At 37.3% G+C, this 26,976-nt stretch overlaps 1 long non-coding RNA gene across 1 annotated transcript in view; it reads left to right on the plus strand.

The window, feature by feature from the left end:
- The window catches only part of LOC132110929 (uncharacterized), a 41,595-nt gene extending 25,297 nt beyond the window's left edge, over window positions 1–16,298 (plus strand). The window contains exon 3 of the long non-coding RNA XR_009424695.1: window positions 16,157–16,298. This is a non-coding gene — a long non-coding RNA (uncharacterized LOC132110929). The remainder of the gene's footprint in view (window positions 1–16,156) is intronic.
- The last annotated feature ends 10,678 nt before the right edge of the window (window positions 16,299–26,976 follow it).

Consider the following 26,976-nt stretch of genomic DNA (forward strand, 5'->3'; position numbering starts at 1 on the left):
TGATCCTTTTGAGAGATAGTTGGTGGCAATGCACTTACAAGTCTGCGATCAGCCACAAAATTAATCTTTAACTCAGATTATATACACCTTTTCAGTTCTTCTCCTCCACTGTTCTTAATTTTGATGTTTATCCTTCATTTAGGCTATGCATAAGGCTCACAACCTCATTAAAACACTTTTTGAACTCCATAACCTTAGACCGATTGCTTATTTCCTATATCCTCAAACCAGCATATCCCAAAGAGCATTCTGGGTTGAGTGAGCAGAGTGAAATTTTCTGAAAGGATTGCTCAGGAGCAAATATTCCAGCTCCGCTCGCATGCCCTGACATAAAAGGGACTGGTAAGTTTAACAATCCTCAATTTAGTTTAACAATTATGTTTAAAATATGGAACATTCTTAAAAATCATGTTTTAAAACATATTTGCATGTGTTGCTGGAAATGTATTTTTTGCATTCGCACTGGTCTCATATGGTTTTAAAAAAAGGAATAGTGTTTTCAACAAAAGAGTTCTAATATATCTGAATACACACAGACAAACCATGGGTCACAGGAGGGGTGGGATGTTTATCTGTACTGGATCGGGAGGAGTGTCATCATGCATCTCAACAAATGAGAGCATGTGGGGTGGGCCTTAGGCTGCAGCAGCGCTCACCTGAATTCTCCCAATCAAATTATATTTAGTTTAAGCATCAGCATTCACAAACCACTGTCCACTGTTATTTTTAACAGAAAAAGAATGCAATGTGCTCGTAATCACAACTTCTTATGTGGGAAATAGGAAGTTTCTGATAGCACGTTTTTCAAAGAATAGTATCCATTAATAAATGTAACTTTGACAAAAGGACACTAATGGCGCTTTTCCACTGTGGGGTACAACTCAGCTCGGCTCAGTGCGACTCAACTCTGCTCTGTTTGTGTTTCCACTGCAGTTTAGTACCGCTTTAGAGTGGGCCGGATTATTCACATGTCATTATAGTTGTGCCGCCTCTACAGCCACTACTCCTGAAAAACTGTTGCATTCCGTGTTGCTCCATCAAGCGCTCGCTGGTTCCGCTCTTCTGCTATCAACAAGAGGAACGTCTGTACTTCCTCAGCAGACAACGAAACAGACACTTTTTGGTTGTTAAAAAAGGTAAGTTCTTTCAAAACAGTTGCATTCGATCCTTCGCTGACTGTGCTGATTTAAATCTAGCGGTTCTGCTGTGTTTGTGTCGCAAGTTCAGTGACACAGGTAGTGACGATTCTCTCCGGCCAATCCGTCCTCTGCAGAGTTTACACGTCACGTATTGGTAACGATACGGTTCACTTGGAGCCTCATCTGAGGTGGTACTAAAAAAGTACCAGGTAACAGATACTGTACCCAGTGGAAAACCCCCCAAAGGTGAACCATACCCAGCCGTACCATGCAGAGGAAAAGTGCCAGTATGACACCCTGATATATATAGCTTTAACATTATTAAACACATTTAATCACATTTTGAAAGCCCTGGATCATTGTTTGGGTGTCAGGGCCTGTATAGTATCATAAGTGTGTTATGAGCCCGTGTGTGTGCTACAGACATCTGGAGTGGAGCAGAGGTGTGGAGGGGCTGGAGAAAGGACCAGTTCAAGGCCTCGTGTCTGGAACACAGATAACACAGAAAAGAGACTCTCATGCACTCTGAATGGTCAATGCCACCATAAAAAACAGACTCAAACCACTTGGCCAAATAGTAGAGAACGCCTCAACCCTGCTCAAACAAACACAAGTCTACCTGATCACGCACCTCTTCAGTTAAACCATGTCCTTTTAGGGATGGATTTACCTAATAGTCAAGGAATGACTGGAGAGTAAATAGATTAATAGAAGGATCCAAGTCAGCAGAGTTCAGCCTTTCTCTGTACAGGGACGCAAGGGTTAAGAGACTGGAGGATTTGGGGTCTGCCTGGTTCTTGTCAGTGGAGGTATGCAGGCCCATTCACCCAAATGAAGCCCACATGTAGAAGATGTTAAATATAGCTTGGTTTTGGCTTCCACAGCCCCCTCCTCTCCCCTAGGCGTGTATTTGTGTGTGTCTGGGTGTCCGGTGTTGATCAGGCCCCTCTTTACAACAACACAAGTTCTAAGCAAAACATTCGAGGAATCTTTGTAGTTAATTATTGTGCTGGTTGACATACGAGACAACCCATGATTAGTTACCGGAGTAGTCTGTGATTCTGTTCCACAGTCAATGTTTAAATTTTCTTTCAGAGTTGTTTTCAATAGATTAGGCCCTTGGTTTTGTCGGAGGTGTTATAAATCCTACAAATCTGATTTATTTTTCTGGTCACACTGTGAAAGCATCGTCTTCTTGTCAGAGTAGATCTGTAAAGCTCCGCTCTGTGAAATGTTTGAGAAATAAGGTTTTGTTAGGCTTTACTTTAACAAGCTCTTTTATGTTATCCAGACTGTAAGAAAACATGAGTGCATTTGAATCTTGCACTTGTGAAAGTCCATTTATTAACGTAAGCACATGCTAAGCAAACATGAGTTTAAACTAAGAGCCGTGACACAAACCCCTGCTGCTAAAACCAGGTCATGACATATTTAGGTGATCAAGCTGGTTTTTTAACATGATAGGGATTTTTTATTTATTTATTTTTTTAATTGGAAGAAGAAGAAAAATTCTCATCACGTGGAAAAATCTGGGTAAAATGTATTTTTGCCCCTTGGCCTTAGGATAATGTTATCTGAAAAGTGGTGCTATTTTAAGATTACTGATATACTCTTATTAATATTTTATTTACATTTTTATAAATTTGTATGTGCTTTTTTATTTATTTTTGTAGTGTTTTTATATATATATATTTTTTTATTTTAGCTTTAATTAAATTGTATTCCACCTGAAACTTTAATAAAAAAAATTTTTAATCTTTAAATTGATTCGTGCATTGCATATAATGAAAACTGATCAATGATCAATATTGAAAAAGACAAGTGTTACTAGCTAGCATGATGGTAGGCGTGCTCCAATTTATCGGCTACCGATCACAATCGGCCGATGATCTTTTTGGTATGATTGATCTCATAAACGATCTCAAGCTGATGACGTGCCTTCCGTGAGAGGTTTGGTTCAAAATGCACCCGGCACCGTCTCAGTCTCTGTTCGGCGCGGGAAAAATAATTATACTGCTTTTTGTGAAGTACAATTCACATTCCTTCATTAACTGATAAAGTAATTTGAAAAAGTTTCTGTGAGACATAATTTCACAAACCGCGTGAGTGAAACACCACATGCTCTCGTTCAGTCTCAAAATGCTAGTGGCTTCAAATCACATCGTGTCTGTGGACACAGGAATTGTCACTTGCACTATGGAGGCAGTGTCGCATCGTAACTAAAGTTTATAAATTGCATTTTTTTTCTTTTTAATCCTTGCCCGTGTTTAAACCATTCCATGCTCGCACACTATCCTGAAGACTGTGCGCTCATGCACACTTGCAGTGCAAAACATAATAATGCCAGGTTCACGTTACTCTGTTTGCAGTGCGTATGTGGTGCGTACTTTTTCCATGCTCATGTTAATGGATTAAAGCGTTAACACTGCACACACGGTTGCGGCCTTGAAGTGCATTTAGGAGTGGTGCGTCTGCAACAGTGCAGAAATAGTTTCCGCACCGACACAAAAATTTAGTAATTAAACCATACATTTGCATAATTAAAGTCTACTGTGTTTCAAAGCCAACACACAGGCTATGATTTTTGGCTTTTGATTTTGGATTTTTAGATAAACAAGCAAATAATTTTAAAGTTCTTTATGAACCGCAGGATTGCTTGTAATAAAGATTTAAATGCAAAAGAAAAGGCAGTAGAGTAAGTTTTAATTTAGATGTTTGTGATAATGTAAGAAAATATGTTTAAATGTTTTGCTTTAGCAGCTTAATATATAAATCTAAAAATAAATGCAAAAGTAAAAAGCTTTGAATACTTGCTGAAAGATTGTATTGCTATACTGTGTAATAAAAAATAATCACAATGTTGAAAAAAGCATTTTAAGTAACAATGTTTGGATTTAAATAATACAATAATGGATAAATGTTTTGTGGTAAATAGCCATGGATCAGGAGCAGACTCCTGTGTGAAAGCACAGTCTGTGCTGCTTCTGTACCACACATGGACTACATACGCACTGCAAACAGAATGTGTGTGAACCTCACATAGAGCTCCCAACACAGGGTTGCGCCTTGTAAGCTATTGTAAAAACAAAAATACGGTGCACGATCAAACATTTAGGTGAGATAAATATATATTTTTAAAAATGGCCCCCTTCACCCCTCAATTGTGAAAAAAAAGAAAAGAAAGAAATCCTCTCACCAGTCAACTAAGAGAAGAATTAATTTTCAAAAATGAAATTCAGGCCCTGAATAAATGTCTAAAAATCTTAACTGGATGATCACTATAAATAATTCTACATGATAAAAAGAAGGCTTTAAAAAGATCGGAATCGGTGATCAGATTGGCAGATACTGCTTTCTGTGATCAGCCTCAAAAATCCTGATCAGAGTACCCCTATATGATGGTAATCGTATTACCATGCTGTAGCTGGCATGTCTGGTCTTGAGGAAATGCCAAACAAGGGTTGGGGTCTCCATCAGTGTTGAGGGCTTGCTTAAGTGTGTCAAATACCCTTGACCAAAAGTCTGTCAGCCACAGGCACGTCCAGAACATATGCAAGTGGTTGGCTGGAAGCTGCTTACATCTATAGTAGATTATGCCTGGTACATATGGATGAGGTGTGTACCAGATCCAGAATGTCACACCACTGATCATCCAAGATGGAAATGCCTACTGATGCATTCCCAAGCTATGATGGGAGCAGTGCCTTGCTTAAGGGTCTCAGTTTAGGGGTCATGGTATTGAGGGTTGAAGAGAGTGCTGGTCATTCAGTAGCATCACAGAGCCACAATGCTTACAGTTTTATGGTGGAATCAACCTACAAATGGCATAAGTATTGCTGTTTAGCATATGATTCACTGGAAATAAATCCCTGTTTATAAAGCCAACACTTTTCACACTAGAACTGAAGTTGGTAATGGCCCTCAGCTTCAGTTTTTTATTTATTTATTTATTTTTTTAATTAAAATTAGATCAGTCTGCATTTATGTTATGAGCAGTCAGTATTCATGTTACTGTTTCTGTTACGTCACTACTTTTAAAGAAAATGATTTCATGTGGACTTCAAACTTGTTTTAGGCTGAAAGTCCAGCAACGTGCAGGTCCTAAAAAAAAAAAAAATCAAGTGTGTTTATACACTGATGTGCTTTCTGGAGCGTGTGATGAACTGCATGTACTCTTTCTCATTTAATTTCTCCAGTGTACTTCAAGAGCCAGACAAACTTAAATAAACTAGATATGTTATGGCACTCTCGCAAGGTGCTGTCCAACACACTCTTGGCCTGTTGTTTTTGAACCAGACTAAGACTATGTTTGTTTAGTGTTTTCAGACTGCCGAGTCATACTTAGGGAAACTGTACCACCGTGCCTAATAAGAGCCAGATGGCCTTTGAGCCATAATGCAGGTCGAGACTGAGAAAGCCCCCTGGAGATGACTCTCCTCAGACTGCTGTTTCTAAAATTACACCCTTCCAAACTGTCATTTCCTCTCAAAAGTCTTTTAATGGGACAAATTAGCACTGATAGTTAACATATGAGGCCAGAAAGGGGGAACAGTACAGACTTCGACAGTCATTACATCAAAATATGTGTCTGTACCAATGTTTATGCATTTTTGCAAGTTTCTTCAGCTCTTTATTTACATTAAAGGAGTAGATCACCAAACCTGTCTGACCTTCTTTCTTCTTTGCCCCTAAAAAGACAACAGGGTCTCTGCAGTTCTTAAAAAGTCATAAATTAAACTAAATCAAATTTAAAGGTACATTTTGTAAGATATTTGCAGTAAAATATCCAAAAACCACTAGGCTAGTGTTATATATTTTGTCCAGCTGATTACTAACAATATCTCTAATGCTTTCAACTACTTGTAAATCATGAGAAAATTCCCATTCTAAACAGTGACATGGGGCAGTGCAGTGCAGTTTTCTAGATGGAGAGAGCTTCGCGACAAACTAGAAAGTCTGATCCTTAGCCAAATCATTGAAATCACGTTTGCTATGTATGCCCAATTATTGTGTTTGAATGTACACGAGTGTATATATTTGTTGAATAAGTGGTAATCGTTTTCATATCGATTGATGGCCGTCAGCGGTTGGGTAGAAGAAAACAAATCCCATAATTCCACACTTCTTCTTAGCGTCATCAAACCACGTGATTGTTATTGTGTTAGTAGTGCTCCCTCTAGTGGCAGGTCCTACAACCTGTACCTTTAAGGGCAATAAAAAGTCATAAATGTTATGTTAATGTTATAGCAAATGTTTTTATTATGATTTTAAGAGGTCTTTAATTTGGAAACAGAAAAGTAATGATTAAAATACGGCCTAATGTGATCGTTAGCCTTAAAAGGAGATGACTTAAATACATTCAAAGTCAGAATGCTGCAAAAAAGTGATGACATTGCTTATTACTTCGTTGTTTTTATATTGTAATATGTTTTACCTGGTTGTAATTTTTGTCTCCTTTTTGAATGAGTCTCTGGAAGTAGTAAAGCAAAGATATTTTCAAAATAAGAGTCTTGCTGTTGTAGTATTGTATTTGAAAAAAAAAAAGTTTGTATTGCTTTTCTAAAGAGATCAGAAACCTGTGGGCAAACTACAGCAAGTCACCACCACCCGTCCCAATGAGGAAATTTAGAATAAAAGAGCGCTAGAAACGGAAGTTGGGGCGCGAGTAAAAAACAAAACACACCTGTAGGTTATTATTGGAGTGGGACACACGCTACCTGAAGCTGAAGGTCGTACTATTCTTTGCTGGAATCTCTGTGCATGCGCTGACTGGGTGCGATCGCCAAAGTGACGGAGAAATTGCTCTACTGCGTCTGCATGGTTCGTTCGCCTGCCTGGTGCAACATAATCCAGCCTGGTTCGTTCGCCTGCCTCAGGTACTAGTGGTGATGTCCATCATCTTTTAACCTCACGCCAAGAGTTTCTAAACTCACGCCAAACTCTCGCCAAGTCTCCAAACTCTTTCTCCGGCCCAGGATTTGCGGCCGCTACACAGACTGCTTCACGCAGCCACCACCACACACACACACATACACGCTCATTGTACACGCACACACCCATACACAAACACTCGTTTGAAGTGTTTTTTTTTTTTTGTGTGTGTTTTTTTTTCCCCCTTCATTTCTTTATTTTGGCTGAAAATTGAACACAAACTGAGTTTGAAAAAAAGAACTGTTTGCCTTAAATATTTTGTTATTTGTCATGTGAGGTAAAGAAAAAAAACTCTGTGAAAATTTAACTTTGTGTAGTTTATTTTATTTTATTTCTTTGCAAAAATGTTTTCTTAAAATATACATATTTTTGACCAAACCCTTCAATTTCTGACTGTGTGTCATTTAAGCCCTATTCTACATTATTGTGGGTATTTGAAGGAATTTATTTTCGTTTTTTGTGTAACGGTGGTTTGAGTTATCTTCGGGGAAATTGAACTTCATTACATATATATATATTTTTTTTTTTTACTTGACAAGTTTTACTTGTCTGGCGCCCGAACAATTTAAATTTTATTAAGTCAAATTTGATTTGGGGCAGCCACCGTTACAGAAGTGGAGCTAAAACCATTTAGGGCCTTATAGGTAAGTAATGATAATTTGTAACTGATACGGAACTTAATAGGTAGCCAGTGCAGAGACTGTAAAATTGGGGTAATATGATCATATTTTCTTGACCTGGTAAGGACTCAAGCTACAGGTAGTCCAAAATGCAGCAGCTAGTTTATTGACGAAGCAGGACAACCACCTAGAAGTCCATTACAATAGTCCAGTCTAGAGGTCATGAAAGCATGAACTAGCTTTTCTGCATCAGAAACAGATAACATGTTTCGTAGCTTGGCAATGTTTCTAAGATGGAAGAATGCGGTTTTTGTAACATTGGAAATATGATTTTCAAAAGACAAATTGCTGTCCAATATAACACCCAGATTTCTGACTGTAGAGGAAGTAACAGTACATCCGTCTAGTTGCAGATTGTAATCTACAAGATTCTGTGTGGTGTTTTTTGGTCCAATAATTAATATCTCTGTCTTATCCGAATTTAATTGGAGAAAATTATTTGTCATCCAATCTTTTACATTTTTAACACACTCTGTTAGCTTAGATAATTGGGAAGTTTCATCTGGTCTCGTTGAGATATATAGCTGAGTATCATCAGCATAACAGTGGAAGCTAATTCCGTATTTTCTAATAATATTACCAAGGGGCAACATGTATATTGAAAATAGAAGGGGACCTAGGACGGATCCTTGTGGCACTCCATATTTTACTGATGATAAATGAGATGACACCCCATTTAAGTAAACAAAATGGTAGCGATCGGACAGGTAGGATCTAAACCATCTTAGAGCCTGCCCTTGAATACCTGTATAGTTTTGTAATCGATCTATGAGTATGTCATGATCTATGGTGTCGAACGCAGCACTAAGATCAAGTAAGACTAGAAATGAGATGCAGCCTTGATCTGACGCAAGAAGCAGGTCATTTGTAATTTTAACAAGTGCAGTTTCTGTGCTATGGTGGGGCCTAAAACCTGACTGAAATTCTTCATACAGATCATTTTTATGCAGGAAGGTGCTCAATTGAGCAGACACAACTTTTTCTAAAATTTTAGACATAAATGGAAGATTTGAAATAGGCCTATAATTTGCCAGTACACTAGGATCTAGTTTTGGTTTCTTAATAAGAGGCTTGATAACCGCCAGCTTGAATGGTTTTGGGACGTGACCTAAAGATAACGACGAGTTAATGATATTGAGAAGCAGTTCTTCGGCTACAGGTAACAGCTCTTTTAGTAATTTAGTGGGTACAGGATCTAATAAACATGTTGTTGGTTTAGATACAGTGATAAGTTTATCTAGCTCTTCCTGTCCTATATTTGTAAAGCACTGCAGTTTATCTTTGGGTGCGATGGATGAAACTGAAGTGTTAGACGCTGTAGAATCTACATTCGCTATTGTATTTCTAATGTTATCTATTTTATCAGTGAAGAAATTCATAAAGTCATTACTATTTAACGTTGGTGGAATATTTGAATCAGGTGGCGTCTGGTAATTTGTTAATTTAGCCACTGTGCTAAATAAAAACCTTGGATTGTTTTGGTTATTTTCAATGAGTTTGTGGATATGCTCTGCCCTAGCAGTTTTTAGAGCCTGTCTATAGCTGGACATACTGTTTTTCCATGCAATTTTAAAAACTTCCAAGTTAGTTTTTCTCCATTTGCGTTCAAGACTACGAGTTACTTTCTTGAGAGAGTTAGTATTACTGTTATACCATGGCACAGTACGTTTTTCTCTAACCTTTTTCAATTTGATGGGGGCAACAGCTTCTAATGTATTAGAGAAAATAGTGCCCATGTTGTCAGTAATTTCGTCTAATTCATGTGTATTTTTGGGTACAAATAGCAGTTGAGATAGATCAGGCAGGTTATTTGCGAATCTGTCTTTGGTGGCTGGAACAATAGTTCTGCCCAGACGGTAACGCTGAGACATATAGTTAATATCAGTTATACGCAGCATGCACGATACAAGGAAATGGTCTGTAATTTCATCACATTGGGGTACAATATCTATAGCAGTAAGATCGATTCCATGCAATATAATTAGATCTGGTGTATGATTAAAACGATGAGTGGGCCCGGTGACATTTCCATGATTAGCGCCTTATCAACTGTAACTAGAAGGTCTGAGAGGAAATCTGCAAATTCTTTTAGGAATTCTGTATACGACCCTGGTGGTCTATACACAGTAGCCAGAGCAAGAGATACATTAGACTTCTTTTGCATGTCTGACAGTGTAACATTTAGCAGAAGTATTTCAAAAGAGTTAAACCTGTATCCTGTTTTCTGGGTAACATTGAGAATATCACTATATATTGTTGCAACACCTCCTCCACGACCAGTCTGACGGGGCTCATGCTTATAACAGTAGTTTGGTGGAGTAGACTCATTTAGACCAAAATAATCATTTGGTTTTAGCCAGGTTTCAGTCAAGCAGAGTACATCAAAACTATTTTCTGTGATCATTTCATTTACAATAACTGCTTTGGGTGTGAGTGATCTAATATTTATGAGCCCAAACTTTAAAAATTGTTTTTGTTCATTTACTTTACATTTTTCTGGTTTAATTACGATAAGATTTTTTCTAGATCCTACATTATATTTTGACCTCACTATTCGGGGAACAGACACAGTCTTAATAGTTTTTACAGCACAAGTACTTTTATCATTTAAGCGGGTGGAACAAAACTCATCATAATAGTTATTAGAGAATTGTCTTACTAGTCACATGGAGCGAAGTGTCCTGGAGATGTTGTCAGAGAGCAGCTCCGCTCCGATTCTGCTGGGGTGTAATCCATCAGCGCGAAACAGCCTAGGACGCTCCCAAAAAAGATTCCAGTTATTAACAAATAGCAGTTTCTGTTCTTTACACCATGACAACAGCCATTCATTTAAAGCAAAAAGTCTACTGAACCTTTCGTGTCCTCGTCGATACGTGGGCAGTGGTCCTGACATGACGATCGTCGCCGCGGGCGTCGTGCTGCGAACCGTCTCGATCAGGCTGCTGAAGTCCCTCTTCAGCGTCTCCGTCTGCCGCAGCGTGGTGTCGTTAACCCCGGCGTGAAGCACGACCGCTCTGGGGCTCTCGTCGACCTTCAGGATCGCGGGTATCTGCGCAGAAACATCGAGAACACGAGCACCAGGCAAACAATGAGTGTGCACTTTACCTTCGGCTAACGTAGCACTTACGTGTCGGACGATGGAGTCTCCGATGATCACAGCGTCGCGTCCTGTCTCGCGGAGGGGAGCGAAGCGGTTCCGGATGGAGATGTCGAAGGCAGGAGGGGGAGAAGTCGTCGCCCGGGACCCGGCTCGCGTCCTCCGCTGTGGATGCACCCAGGGTCCGTGGTGTCCCGGCGTCGCAGTGAAGGACATCTGGGAAGATCGCGTCCTGGGTGCACCGGGACTGTGCAGAGAAACACATGGAGTAGACGTGGTGGGACTGTTAGCAGATCGCTGTATACTTACCCCGGACTTGTGAGCGTCAGCCCGGGATGATTCCAGCGCGGTTCTCCGCTCTCTCAGCTGGGCCTGCCTCACCTCCAGGTCGCGAATCTGCTTTCCCACGGCCTTGAGCTCGAGCTGCACAGAGTGGAGACATTCATCCGCCATTAAAGCAAGTAACAGTGAGTACAGCAGTGGTAATGTGTGTGAATAGAGTATTAGCAATGTTAGCGCAGTTAGCTGCAACCACGCCGCTGATGCTAACGGGCTAAAAGCTAATAGCGGACCCGGGAGATCAAAATAAAACTAGTGATAGCGAGGCGCTCTGATTGTTTTTGTTGTAGAATACAATAGAGGATATATTCACACGTTATATAAACGGAAATGATGATGTATAAAATTGATTTTTGAGTTAAAAATAGTCAATGAAAAGAATATAGTGACGGAGCTCAAACGCAGTACAGCCGCCAACAACAAACAGGAAGTGACGTCCTGATAGAAGCAGAGGATTCTCAAAAATTAGAGTTTTTTTTAATGAGTCTCTTGAATTCATATCAAGTCAATATTTCCTGTAAATCTTGACATCCACTCTAGATCTCCTTGGCACCATTGAGATTTAATGTGAGAAGTATGAAGGTGGTGATTTATTTGGGGAACTATTGCTTTAATGTATGAAGGAAAAGTTGAACACAACAGGTTTGGCTGGTTTTTTGAGTCAAGTCACCTTTATTTATATAGCACTTATATACACAAAACAGATTAAGTCAAAGCAGCTTTACAGTGTCAAAAAGGAAATTAGTGTATCAATGCAAGAGGACAATAACAAAGAGTCATTTTCCACCTAAAGTCAGTCCATTGATGATTCAGTGATGTTATCACCTAGTTCAGCTTTCTTCCAATAGTGTCTGTGCAGTCAAGCTGACAATATTGCCAGAAATTAAGTGTCCCCAACCAACCAACCAACCAACCAAGCAAGTTCCCTGTCTCAGTTGACCTAATTAATTCAGCCTAACAATCCTTTAATGGATTTGAAAATGTGATAGCGACTTATATGAAAGCATGGTTAAAGAGATGGTTCTTTAATCTAGATTTAAACTGACATGTGTCTTGCTCCCGGACTTGGACATCAAGTACTGAGGTGCTAAACCATTCAGGGCTTTATAAGTAAAATGTTTGTTATTAAAATGTATAAGATGTTCAATAGGGAGCCAGTGCAGTTTTGACAGAACCGGGCTAATATGGTCATACTTCCTGGTTTTAGTAAGAACTCTAGCAGCTGCATTTTGAACAAGCTGGAGTTTGTTTATTTATCATGCAGAACAACCTCCCAATAAAGCATTACAATAATCTAACTTTGAGGTCATGAACGCATGAATTAACATTTCTGCATTTGACATTGAGAGCATAGGTCGTAATTTAGATATATATATATTTTTTAGATGGAAAAATGCTGTTTTACAAATGCTAGAAACATGGTTTTCGAAGGACAAATTGCTATCAAATAGCACACCCAGATTCCTAACTGATGACGAGGAATTCATAGATCAGCCATCAATAAATAGACAGTGTTCTAGCTTATTACATGCAGAGGTTTTTGGTCCACAATTTACACCTCTGTTTGTTTTTGTTTTTTTCAGAATTTAGCAGTAGGAAACTGCTGTGCCACAAACAGGTCTCTGTGAGTGCATCATGTGACGCGTTGCATCTGTAAACTGTTGTCATGCCGTGACTGCTGAAGGCAACATGTATGCCATGTGGTCTAATGTGAATGTCTGTGTGTAACTCACCAGGTTAAATGTTCACATGACTGGCAGGCTGTTGTTGGCGTCTCCTGCTTTCTTTTTGTTCCATTTAGAGAGCACTGTCTGTACAGCACAAATACTACTGGTTGATTGAAGTTGACTTGTATATGACATGCTCCAACCTAACTTTCTATATTACCGTGTCCCACTTGCTAACCGTGCACTAAATAGGTTACATACAAGACATAATGCCAGACATGGCTGTTTGTGTAATGTCATGACCTAAAACTAAACTGATGAAGGGTTCAACCTACACCCACTTCGGCAAGTTATTTAAAGCTAGGGTAGGCAATTTCGGGGAGGCTAGCAATAACAAGTTAGTTTTGAAAGTGAGATCCCACCATCCCTGTAAATCCCTCTCCAAACCCTCGCCACGCCTCCTCAAAAACCTATGAATGCCACAGGCCTACCAAAGGCTAATTAGCAAAACGATGAGAGACAGCATTGTTATAACATGTTATATTATATGCGACTTGTGCATCAGCATTATGTCTTATAGTCACAGCACCGTATCGGCGTATGTATTGGCAGTAGCAAGTTCTTGTACTTGCTTTGCAGCAGCAGCAATATACAACAACAGGAATAACCAATAGCAGCAGCAATTCAGCCGCGTAGCAGATCAAATACATTAACATTCTCATATCATTGCCATGCTAAAATATTCAGAGAGTTGTCATGATAGAAATACATAGAAATACATTTAATCCACTTAATTTAGTGATTGCTATCAGGATGCGAAGAGACCTTTAACCAGCGTAACACAAAATGTTTTGAACCAAGTCACCTACCCTGCCTTTAAAGGATAGTTCACCCACATTTTTTTTGTAATCATACAGGTTTGGAACGACATGTGTGTAGAAATGGTGACAGAACTTTCAGTTTTGGGTGAACTATCCCATTACATCTGATGAGGTGAAATGGCACAGGTGTTTGTACTATGTGATATTAATAATAACCATTAATATAAACCCTACCTACCATGACCTATCACTGGCCCTTTGGCGGGACAGTGGGACACCACTTTTTTCCATGACTTCATTTGGTTGCCGTCAATTTTATGAATATAAAGTAATTATTAATCTCCATTTGTCAGTTTTTGTTTTTCGATGTATGCTTTGACATTTTTGAGGTCTAGTCACAATTCAAATTTTGTGATTGGTTATTTAAAAAAATGTCAGTAATGGACAGATGCACCTCTTTGAAAATAAAATTGAATTGTGATAATACTGTGAGGTGTTATGTAGATGTCATTAAAAAATACACCTTATGTAGATATCTCTGATATCTTACTTTAGACATTGGGCTTGTTCCAATACCCACACTCTCAGTCTTGGTAACTTGGTAGCACATGCTCACAACAGGAAGCGTGCAAGACTATCCCAATACCAAAAAAAAATGCCATTATGTCCTTATAGTTCACCCAAAAATTTGCTGTTCATTTACTCAGCCTAGGTGACTTTTTATTCTTCGGCAGAACATAATTTTTAGATGAAACTGTGGTCCTTGGTGATTCAGAAAAGGTTCAATGGCTACTGGCACTTGTGAGTAAAAAAGCATACAGGCAACACAAAATGAATACCCGCGGCTCCTGATGATGTATTGAGATCTTATGAAGTGAAACAATCGATCTGTGCAAGAAACTGAACATTTATTTACAATATTATTACCTGTCATCCAATGAAGTATTTAGAATCTGCAATCGCTAATACCGTTTTGTAACAGTATAAACTAAACGTATCCCATCATTTATTGCATTAAGGAACTCACATGCCCCAAAATTATAACGTAGCTATTACATATGATTTAATAGTAAAACAGAACGAGTTTTATAAAGAGGTGCTTGACCATTTAAGCTAAAAAAACTAAACACTGACTGTGAATGTTGTCAAGATTTTCCCAATATCCCATAGGCAAGTGTTGTATGTTGTTTTCTTTCCCAGGAACAGTATTCTTGTGTAACTTAATGTTTAATTTGTTATGACTTGTTTAATCTGCCTCCGCAGAAGTTGTTATTGTACAGATTAACGTGCCTCCTTCAGGATCCTTACGTGACCTTCACGGTTTGAGGTCAGCAGATCTGTTCTCTAACCGCGGTTAGATCTAGTAAAGAATGAAAATGTTAACAGAAACTCGTACCTCCATGTTCGCTTCCATCTGCTGTCAGCAGATCCCAATCACAGCTTTGCAAGTCTGGCTGTGGTTTATTTTTTTGTTTCTATCTGTTCATCTGTTGAACATCCATTCGTTTATCTACATTGATCGCTACATGGCCCCCCCATCCCCCTCTTTTGATGGATGGATATTCCCTAATTCATGTTTTTGGTGCTTCTTGGGAGTTTTGAAACTTTGGAGAGGCTTCTTTGATGTAGTTCTTGTAAAGCAGTCGTCTCAGGCATCAGGAGGCTGCTCTGAAAATAATATCACCAAGACCCCGTCCCCCACTCTACTTCCTGTCCCAAAGAGATCAGTGGACCTTCCAGGAATCTATTAAATTTATGTTTACATAAAATATAGTACAGGTAAAAGTTTTAATGCACTTGAATGAATTTGTTGTTTTGTTTTGTTGTTTTTCTGTCATGATCTTAAATTCATGTTGAAAGGTTTTATATTAGTTTTGTAGGCAGCTGTAAATTTTTCCCAAGTGTCAGTTTCTTTGCAAAACACAAAGTTTCAGTAAATGCACAATCCTGCTTAGTAAAATGAAGTCAGTAAGATTTATTTTTTTTGGCAAAGAAATTAATACTTTTATTTAGTAAGGATGCATTAAATTGATCAAAGTGACAGTAAAGACTTTTAAAAAATCTATTTAAAATAAATGCTGTTCTTTTAAACTTTCTATCCATTATCCAATCTGTATAATAGTTTCCACATGAATATTAAGCAGCACAATGGTTTTCAACTTAATATAATAATAATAAGAAATGTGTCTTGAGGAGCGATGATTTCTGAAGGTTCATGTGACACTGAAGAAAATTCAACTTTGCATCACAGGAATAAGTAATATTTTAAAATATATTCAAAAAGAAAATATTTATTTTAAATTGTAACAATATTTAACAATTTTTTTTTTTTTTTTTTTTACTGTATACAATTTTTACTGAGCTTTTTCAGTGTTGTTATCCTAGGATGCACCATATAAAGTTGGTTGAGAAAATTAGTGTGCACGGCTATAATCTCGAAAAGAGAGTTTAATTCCAAAAATACTTCTCACTCCTTCACCAGAACCCCTTGTGAAAAGGCAGCGAGAGCCCTGGTTCCTTTTGTTCTGGTGACCCAGGTTCCATCCACCATCCAGACTCTACTGGAGGAGCTGCCTCAAAAACCTGGACCAGGACTCTAACAAAACCACATCCATGGAACACTGCTTCAGTTGTGTGAAGCCCCCTTTTACAGTCGTATAAATTACAATAGTATAACGTATATAAGGAGATTCAAGTGCTCAGCAAGCATCAAAATAAAACCCAGAAGCTTAGGTAAATGTACATGGAGAAAGTGATATGTTATCATTTTGACACTATAGCTGGTTTCTGGACATGAAACTGGAATAATATGGAAGCTTATGGAGAGTGAGACGGACATAACTATAGAGCGCTAGGATGAAAATGTGCTCTGTAAGGAAAGAGCTGGATTTGGTGTTCTTTCCTGTTATGGCAGTTGTGTATCCGCTCAAAGCTCCTGCAGATGTGTGGAGGGAATTAGACCGCGGTGAGGAATGTTGTGTGGGTGGTGCTCTGGTGACAGGTGGTGGCAGATAACGGTCTTACGCAGCATTTTATTTAGAGATGGGAGCAATTCTTCAAGTCTTGATGTGAAATGCCTGCCAGTGGATGCTTTAGTTTTGTTCTTAAGCATGAGAGATCATTATGATCATGGGACACTTAAGAGTAATAACTGCTAAAATAAATCAGCCTTACATCACAGGAATAAATTACATTTTTGCAATTAAAATTAATTAATCACAGCATCACTGTTTTCACTGTATTTTTGCCTTGATAAAAAGAGACCGTTAATTCATTATTAGAATTACATGAGAAGAAAAGAAAGGGAAATCGAGAGTGAGAGGGCTTTATATTTTTCTGTGTTTTCAATTTGCTGTGTAACACTGGCTCTCTGTTGACTCTTTGAATATGGAAATTATGGATGTTTGTGTGTATAACAAGATTAGGAACAGATAACAGGCTCACGATACATAATCTTGTCTGTCTATGTGTGTGTGTGGGAGGGAGGAGCTGATGGTGTGAAGTATGTTCAGATCAGCTGGAGATAAGGTCATGATGCTTTCAGTAGAGAACTGGCCTCATGCTGCTATCTGATGCGAATACCTGTATTGCATGCAGTAGTGGTGTACGTGTGGATCGCAGCATCTACTGAGAGACAGATGAAGATGGCACTCCCTGTGCATGGCTCTGTTTTTACATCTGTGTTCCCGAGTTTTTAAAAAGAAAGTTCACCCCAAAAAGGAAAATTCTGCCATCATTTACTAACTCTTATGTCATTCCAAACCCATAAGAATCAACATTCATCTTTGTGACTGACCACAAACCGATGGCAGCGTCACAAATGAAGATCTAAGAGATGTCTGACCCTCCAGTCTGATTAGTGTTATTTCTGTAATGTGAGTCTATATAAAAATAGATTTGACTGTATGTACACCTTCCTTAACACAACACCTACAACCCTCAATTTGCATTAGAGTTTTGATATCAGGATGAGATGAAGTAGTGTGTCAGCATTGTTTCAAAGTGCCATTTTGATTACAAAACCAGCTTTGCTGAGTAAACGCCTGAACCCTGCTGAGTTCACCTAAAAATCCCTGTTGACACAACTCACTGGTTCCCTTTAGGAGCCGGCTAACGAGGGAAACCGATTGAGCAGCACTAACTTAACCGGACGCCTCGGCCCCTGCACCGAGCGCTCTCTAACACTGCCACTTTCCCACAATGCAGCAGCTTCTTTATAAAAGTCCTGGGTAACATCCAGGTCCCACAGGGAAATTAATCTGCTGTGTGTTTTGACAACAGTAAATCAGATCTGCAGACATACTGCACTCAATGGGGGTCTTGCATACGCACACTAGTGCACACACACTTTGTGCTGCTTCAGCTTATGTCAGTGTGCATGTATTTCTTTTCTTTTCTTTTTTTAAGTGAATTTTATTTATTTAAATTTAAAGAAAGAAGATTCACTATTGATTTATTTCAGTTTTGTTTTGTAAATGGACAGCCAGATTTGTTTTTGGTATGCAAATTTTTGTTTAATTTTATTTTTTAAATGGAGAACAGTCACGATTTTTTATTATAAAATGGATTGTATGGAATGTAATTTTTTAAATGTCAGGAATTTCCCCTAACGTTATATATATATAACTGTTCATTACAGTAGCAAACATCATGAACATGATAAACATCAGACGGACACGACCTCAACATATTTAAAATAAAAAGAGCTCATTCTGAAATGTAAAGAAAGATTTATGATTTGTATACACATATCCACCTTTTTCCTGAAGTAAAAATGGGCGCCGCCATTTGTAAATTCTATGGGTTTAGCTTCCGGTCTCATTTTTTCATTTAAACTTCCAGCTATTTTTAGATGTACAAAACAGTTAGTTTTGCTGCTTGATATTGAGAATTGATGTGTCCTATCATATTATTTTAATCTGTTATCTTAATTAAGAACACACTGGTTTGTACTTCAAACAGTTTTACCGTTTACTGCACATTGTTATTCTCCCCGTTATTTCCCTATAGCGGCTAATGGAACAGAAGTCTTACCCATAGGCTTACTTCTGCGTTGAGGAAAAAGGTGGATAGACTACCTTTATTCGCCTTGGATAGTTATTCATAGTTTATATAATTTTGATAGAGTTTTTATCCGCACAGTGGGCACTAACTGCAAATGTTTCAACGATGATTTTAACAGCATACCGGAACATTCACTCACATGAAAGCGCAAAAACGCGACACAAAAATGATTGAAACATATCGGTGCAGTTTGAGACAGGTTTTTTAAAAGTAACTGTTTAAAAACAGGCCGCATTAAAAATGTGAAGCTGAGCGCCAGTCAAAGTCGCAACGGAAAAAGTACAGTCTGTGGTGCATGCTTATTATGATTATTAGGGTGATCTACAGGAAGTGCAAGAAGACAGTAGTTTATCTGTGTGTCATCTATTAATTCAGATAACGGCTGTTATTTTCTTCTTAAAAAGAAGAATATATTTGAGAACTTATTAAGATTTTTTCAAGAATTGCACATTCTTACGAACTTGGAATTGTGTGGAATTTATCTTAAGAAATGTATTTAAGAAGATTTCCGTGAATCCGGCCCCTGCTTCTGTGGAGCTATGTTGTTTGGTCAAAGAATTAAGCAACAAGCCGCAAGAAGCTGTGGCTTACAGTGAATGTATACATAATACACAATTTATACACAATTTCACATACTGTAGTGAAATTTCATTGGTCTAAAATCCCACTCCACATAAATGTATATTAAACATCTTGCATGATCTTTGTTTTCACCATTAAACAAATTATTTGTCACAGCAAACTTGTCTCATCATGACTGATTAGGACACGTTGTAAGTGTATATGTTTTTTTGTGCATTTTTTCTTTGTTCATTGCTGCCAAAGGTCAGGATTTAGTGACCGCTTCAGTCAGCCCTGAAACACCTACCTTTGTTTTTTTACAGGCTTTTCCTTACTGCAGAAACAAAGTCAAACTGATGAGTCAAATGAGCTTAATTAGATTCAGATTGTGTCCAAATCTACTCATAAAAGCATCTGCCCACAGGTTGACTTTTAAAATATTTCCTCGCAGTCTTATTTAATGGCTGACCCAAAGGTCTTAATGTGTCAAAGATCAGCATCCAGCACTGTATTCAGGCCATGTGCTGGTTGTTTTTGTTTGTGCATGTTTCTTTTCTAAATGTGTGCATGGCTCTCTGTACACTCTGCTGAATTATAGACCTCTATGGGGTGTTTATTTTTGCCTTTTGCCGCTGCCATCGGTTTGTGGTCAGTCACAAGATGTGTAGTTCGTCACTATAAATACTTTGCTCCGAGGGCACATAAGAGGCCGGCCCTCATGGGCCTTCCCACTCAACGGCGCGAGCAAGCCTCGGCTAGATGTGTGGGATACAGGGTGTCCGCAGCTGGAAGACCAGGCCTAGTATTTCATGGTCAAACTAGTTTTGCCCTGTGCTTCTCTTGTCTGGGGCATAATGAGTGGCTTCCTGATTGCGGCTATAGCCCAGTAAAGACTATTTCAGCCTGCTGTACACTCTTTAAACCTGTATGCAAGTTGTCTACCATCCATTCACTTCATTTTATTTCTTTCTACAGACCGTTATATGTAAGGATATGGAAGATAAGCTAAAGAAACAGATTTTTCTATCTGATCACTGTTTGCTCTCTCTTTTTGATTAAGTTGAACTAACGAAGAATCTAATCCGTCTTTCTTATTTCTCTGTGTGGTGTCTTTCCAACTTCTCTGTCTGATCTCTATCTGATCCTTCTGAGATCTATCGGTCTGATCTTTTTGTGATTTTCTTTTTCTATATTTCTGATTCCGGAGTTATTTGTCATCTCTCTCTGATAACTCTGTCTGACCCTTTGAGATGTATCTGTTTAATCTCTGATTTCTTTTTGTTTTCTTTGATTTCTGGTGTATCTTTCTGATCTCTATCTGATGTATCAGTCTGATCTCTTTGTGATTTATCTGTCTGATTTATCTCTTTGATCCCTTTGATGTCTCTGTCTGATCTGTCTCTGATTTATCTGTCTGTTCCTGCTCTTGTTTATTTGTTAGATCTGATTTATGTATCTGATATCTCTCTTTGATCTTTATCTGATATCTCTATCTGATCTCTCTCTTTGATTTATCTATCTGATCTGATTACTGAATGCTCTCTCTTATCTCTTTCTCTGTTTTCTCTGATATCTCTGATTTATATCTAATTACCCCATTTCTGATCTGTGTTCACAGTTAAAGGGATAGTTCACACAAAATTTTTAATTACCCCATTATTAATTCCCCCTCAAGCCATCCTAGGTGTCTGTCTTCCTTCTTTCAGACAAATAAAGTCAGAGTTATATATTTATAAAAAAATATATATATGGGAAGTCGTGGCCTAGTGGTTAGAGATTTTGACTCCTAACCCTATGGTTGTGGGTTCGAGTCTCGGGCCAGCAACACCACGACTGAGGTGCCCTTGAGCAAGGCACTGAACCCCCAACTGCTTCCCGGGTGCTGCAACATAAATGGCTGCCCACTGCTCTGGGTGTGTGTTCACTGCTCTGTTTGTGTACTTTGGATGGGTTAAATGCAGAGCACGAATTCTGAGTATGGGTCACCATACTTGGCTGTATGTCACGTCACTAGTAAAACATGTCCTGGCTCTTCCAAGCTTTATAATTGCAGTGAATGGGTGTTGAGATTTTGAAGCAAGGTAAAGTGCATCTGTCTATCATAAAAAGTATATCCACATGGCTTACGTAGGTGTAGTGTATTCTCTGGTGAGAAGTGACGAATGTGGAAGCACAGAAGAGAGCGTAAAACAAACACTGGTCACGAATTAGAAGTACAAAACAAGGATTTGTAAAGAAAATATTGGAGGATTTCTATATAAGCCAAGAGGAGACTGGTTTTCCTTTGCTGTAAACAAAACTTGGTTCTCAAGAGACTATCATATTCTACGTATTCGTAGTATGATCTCTGTATATTTCTTTTCTTTATGATCTCTCTCTGTGATCTCAATCTCTGATCTCTCTGTTTCTTTCTCTCCAGCTTGTTCTTATACTAAAGAGGTGTCATCTTCACAGGTACTGTCGCTGTCGCGTTCCTACCTGGTGGACGCAGACCCTAGTCAGGAAATGAGCAGGAATGTGACCTCTCCAGTGACCTTCTTCCACTGCTGTGGCTCGCCACAAGGTTGGTATTGTTAGTCTGATACACTAACCACTACTGTCATTATGTGCATATGTATCAGTGAACATAATGTGCATATAAGCATCATTTTGGGTAAGCTTTTGAAAATAACATTATTTTACAAAATAAGATGGTTTCTCTGTTCACACACCAACCTTCTGGTGTCCTCCGTCTTTCCTTAGTAATAATTACTATATAAATAATCACAATACAGCTATTTTTTATTTTATCTTTGCTATTATAAATAAGAACAGATACAAAAAAAATAAAAATAGAACAAATAGCCTAGAAAGAAACAAACAATGCATTACCTTTAGCATTTTTTATCTAAACTAAAGCATTCATGTATGAAAAACAATCAAATGTAAAAATAACTTAAGTGCGTTCATTACAAATAAATTGATTATTAAAACTACAAAAGTCAGCGTGTTAAAATATATATGTTAAAAAATAAAATAAAAAAGAGAAACTCAACAAAATTGAAACTTTAACTTAAAATAAAAGGAAAATTATTGGATTCCTAATGTGTGTGTGTGTGTATATATATATATATATATATATATATATATATATATATATATATATATATATATATAAAACTGTAATTCATATAAGTCATTAGTTAGTTATTTTTCTAATTTTGTATGAAATTACTGACCTTTTAACAGTTTAATCAAATAATGTGTCGAAGTAGAAAAATGATGTAGTTTCTGTTCATTCCTATTACTGGAAAGGTTGAGTGATTCATCAGTGTCAAAAGTCAAGTTGAGTGCTTTGCATTTTGGGATACTGTGCTCTTTTTGTATATTGAACAATTTGGCAAATTTAACAAGTAATTGAAGTATTCCATCCATAGAGAAAATGTTCACACTGTGCGTATTGTACGTACTGCATGCTGCATTTTTAATTATACTAGTGCGGTAGTATGTCATTCCAAACATACACACAGAAGAGATTTAGGGAACATTTAGAAATATGGAAAAATTCCAGAGGAATGAAAGATAACCTGGTGGAGGGATAAAGATAAAATGATAGGGTTCTCAAACATCTGACCAAATTTCCCCCGTAATCCTTCATTTTGTAATTTGTTGAATTCCGAGTAATCTTATGTGTTTAAAGAGCAACAGAGTGACAGAGAGCGATTAAGCCAGACATTCAAATAGAGAGAGTAGTTTGTGTTATTAATATCTCTGTGATGAAATACTGACGTCAGCCCTGAACACTGGCCCTCTTGTTCTTGTCCATGTCCATGAGCGTTTGCTGCGCTGTGGTCACACACACACACACACACACACACACACACACACACACACACACACACACACACACAACTGATTCACTCTTCCACATACTCACCCCTGTCTCTATCCACACACATCCAATCTCTCCCACAAATGTTTCCTCTGCAGTTGGTCTGAGATACAGGGCCCAGAATTCCCTCTGTGTCCATGGGCATCTCAAGTGATGCTTTATCCTCCGCATCCACAATCACCGTGGACTCCATTTAACTGCTCTCAGTTGCAGGATACATAATCAGTTACTCTGACTATAATACAAATAAGTCATATATAAATATTATAAATAAAAATAAATCAATTATAGTCAAGTATAGTTAATTGCTAAAAATAAACTTAGTTATTCAGTGTACACAATTATTTTGTATGTATTCATGCAAATGTTTAGGGATGCACTAATACTAAATTTCTATAACGATAACCAGTTATTTAGAGTGACATGCCGATGCCAATACTGATTTGTTTCGTTTTTTTATTTTCTTCCTGTATAGTTCCTGTAAACTATACAGGAAACCCTCTCATTTGGTACACTACTATAATATTAGAGGTTAAAATTAAAAATAAATACATATATAATTAAAAGTAAATGAGCTCCATTCATTTTTTTATTTTATTTATTATATTATATATATCTAACTAACCTACTGTGATCACTGGATAATTTTCTTGAGGTGAATGCAACGTTAAGTGAAATATTGGTCACAAATTGTGTTATTAGCCTCTTTCCATGATTGAAACACTGAGCAATTACATGAGATATGATATGTTATGTTGCACTGTATCTTTCTGCATAGCTTCTGATGTTCAGTCATGTTTATTTTAATGCTATAACTTGTAGTAAAGTGTAAGAAATTATTTGGATGCTGCTTTGCCGCTTGAACTAGGGTACAGCGATCTGTCACACATTACACTGTTACACATTACACAAAAGCACAAAGCTCTTTGCGGTTATTGGATAAGAGGCATGCTACAGTTATTGTTTGAAAGAGATAAAAACAAGGACCTGGCCCTTAATTTCAGGTGACTTGTAGGATCAAATAGAACCTGCGTTAAGTTTTTGTTTTATAAGAGAGATCGCATTAATGCATTATCATTGCATCAACTTTGACAGCCGATTATTGCCACGATACGTTGGTGGATCTCTAATGATCTCAGATAAATTACACTGTATTTCTACATTGCCTGTTTTTTTACATTAAAATTTCCATCAAATATTTATTATTATTATTATTATTTTTTTTAATTACCCCATGTTTAACACACTTGAAAAGTAAAGTGTGTCGTTTCTGTACAACGTATTGAGTAAATGCAACGAAAACACTGACGTATATAATAATCATTAACGTGATAACTGTCTGTATCTCTCTCACACACACACAAACTGACAAGCAGAATCTATGTCTGGTGACACGTGGTGCGTTTCTAGACCTCCTGGGCTGTGTTTGTGGTTGTCTTCCTGTTCCTGTATCAGGTAAGAGCTCAAAACACCATCTGTAGTGAAATAAACACCAGTATCACGTGCTTGTTTCCAAATCTATAACTTCAAGTCTAGTTTTTATTCCAAGGATAGAAGGTGTCTGCTTTGAGTGTGTGTTCTTTTCAGTGTGTTGGAGGCCTGTGGGTCTTTGTGTATCAAAACGCTAAACTGTCTCTGACAGATGGTACAATTGTGCCCGTGTGACCCAGTTAAATGGGGCGGCCCCTGCATGCTTGCGGGCCCCATGTGTCGCACACATGTGGGCATGGTGGCCATGTTTATCACTTTAAAACAAGCATATTCTTACAGTCCCACCTGCCTACCATCACTTACATAACAAACGGTGGGAGCACACACACACACACACACACACACACACACACACACACACACACACACACACACACACACACACACACACACACACACACATTTGTGCTGTGCAGAGATTTATTTATAAACTTTGCCCTGTACTCTGTCTTAACACCCTCTTTATCTCTGTCTGCTTCTCCTTTTGTTTCTCTTAACATAACTCTTAACACAATTTCACTGTCAGTCTGGCTTTTTGCAGTGTTTTCCTCTCCCGGTTAAAGGAATCACCCTAAATTAAAACTGTCAGCAAACTTTGTTAAAGTCTTATGACTTACTTTGTGCCAGGTAACACAAAAAGAGATGTTAGGCTGAATGTTCACACTTTGTCATGTAATGAAAGTAGACGATGAAAAGGGGATGTCAAATGAAAATGACCGTCCACTATAAAAGTATTCTGCATGACTTTAAAAATTAAAGTCAAAATTAAATTCCATTCCATGTCAACTGACAAGAAACAATGCAATTTGTTTTTACTGACATCAAAACAAGTGTAGGACTTCTGAAGACTTCTATAACACACAGGCATATGGACAATTGTGCTTTTATTGTTTTGTTTGTTAGTTTTTGTCCTTTTGTGGATTGACTGACCCTGGTCAGTGTTTGCTTTCATTGTATATAAACATATTGCTGTGAAACATCTCCTTTTGTGTTAAACAGAACAAAGAAAAGCCTTATGGCTTGGCTATATGTGTGTGTGTGTGTGTGTGTGTGTGTGTGTGTGTGTATGTGTGTATGTATGTATGTATGTGTGTATATATGTGTGTATATATGTGTGTGTCATTACAATTTATTCATTTATTTATAAAAAAAAAACAGTCCTTGTCATGTCAGGTTTCATGAATAAATTGTAATATTATAATTTATTGATATATATATATATATATATATATATATATATATATATATATATATATATATATATATATATATATATATATATATATATATATATATATATATATATATATATATATATATATATATATATATATATATATATATATATATATATATATATATATATATATATATATATATATATATATATATATATATATATATATATATATATATATATATAAAATCATTTTCATGTCATGAAACCCGAACATGTCAAGGTCATATTAATTCATTTAAAAAGTCATTTTAATTGCTGTAAGTTAAAGAAATGTTAAAAAAACATAAAAGAAGCTAAAAAAAAATAAATAAATAATAATAATAATGCTAAAAACGCAACACTTGGGAATAATGGGAGGTAAAAAAAACTTTTACTAAACATTATTAAAACCTGATAAAACAAATAAAAATGTTACTAATGAATTTTTTTTTATTAAATAATATTTTAATAAAAAAGAATCAAAAATTAATCTTAATGGTCCTAAAACGTTTTTCACTTTCTTTTTAGCAATTTAAAAATATATATATATATATTTTACACATACCATAATTGTATTTACATGTAACATACATGTATACATTATTTACATTATGTATAGCAATAATAAGAAACCAACCCTAAACTAAACCCTAATCTTAAACCAGTCATAAACAAAGAGATGTTAATTAATATCACTCAGTGCTTACTGGTCTAATTATATGTGTGATTCACCCTCCCTTACTTTCTCTTTTTCTTTTTCTGTCTGTTTATATCTTTCTCACTCATTCATCCAGTCACTAACACTTCAAGCTATTCAGAAGGACCGTAACAATCTGCTTTTTCATTCATCTTGGAACTATTAAGTAGGAGTTGAAATTTTCTGGGCAGTTGCATGTGTTCTCATTCTGATGTACTCCTCATTGGAACGGGACGTGTGTGTGTGTGTGTATTGTGAGACTGAGAGCTCTTAAGTAGTTTTGGCTCTGATACTCTGTGCAGAGTTTGTGATGGTGTTTTTACTGGCAATTCTTTAGCTGGGCATGAGGTGTACGGGTTTACGAGCCAGTGTGGATCAAACACTGCACCAGCTGAGAAA

This window comes from Carassius carassius, chromosome 30, assembly GCF_963082965.1.
Source record: "Carassius carassius chromosome 30, fCarCar2.1, whole genome shotgun sequence".
Lineage (NCBI taxonomy): Eukaryota > Metazoa > Chordata > Actinopteri > Cypriniformes > Cyprinidae > Carassius > Carassius carassius.